Below are 784 nucleotides of genomic sequence, written 5' to 3'. Positions count from 1 at the left end.
GAGAACTCAGAACACTACAAAAATCATTTTGATAGGAAACTATTCCAACAGCACTAATAAATTACAGAGCAATCAACTCCATGGGACACTGCAGTGGCCCCCTCCCATAGCAAAATCCAACAGTAGGGGCTGTGAGCATGGAGCGCTCAGGATGGCCAGGAGGGTACATGGGGCATGGGCAGCAAGGCCCTTCCTTGCCCAGAATGCCAATATCCCAGAATCACAGGATCAGTTGGGTGGGAAAAGATCTCTGAGATCGTTGAGTCCAACCTGTGACTGACATCAGTGTCACTACACCCTGGCACTGAGTGCCACGTCTGCTCTTTCCTTAAACACCCCAAGGACAGTGACTCCATCACCTCCCTGGGCAGTCTGTTCCAATGTCTGATCCCCCTTTCTGTGAATAAATTCTTTATAACGTCCAACCTGAACCTTCCCCAGTGCATCTTAGGACTATATCCCGTAGTCTGGATAGGAATTGCTCCTGGTGTGAAGCCCATCACGTAGCTTTTCAGCACATTGAGGTTTGTGCGTGACATGGGAGGCACAGCTGCAGGGCTGGGGACTGGGGTCACCCCCAGGACCACGCCTGCACGCCTCGCTGCTGCGCTGGCTCCCAACGGCCACAGCTCCCGAGGCACACAGTGGAGAATTGCGAGGTTTAGAAAGTGTGAATACCACTCCTGATTTATAGTTATTTCCCTTCTCGCTTATATCATTTGGGAATGTAGTGCATCAGCGCCAGGCCTCGGGCCATGACGCACCCCCGCGGGGTGACTTGGTC

Source organism: Geospiza fortis, unplaced genomic scaffold (assembly GCF_000277835.1).
Source record: "Geospiza fortis unplaced genomic scaffold, GeoFor_1.0 scaffold1, whole genome shotgun sequence".
Taxonomy (NCBI): Eukaryota; Metazoa; Chordata; class Aves; order Passeriformes; family Thraupidae; genus Geospiza; species Geospiza fortis.
This window is presented reverse-complemented; position numbering follows the sequence as displayed.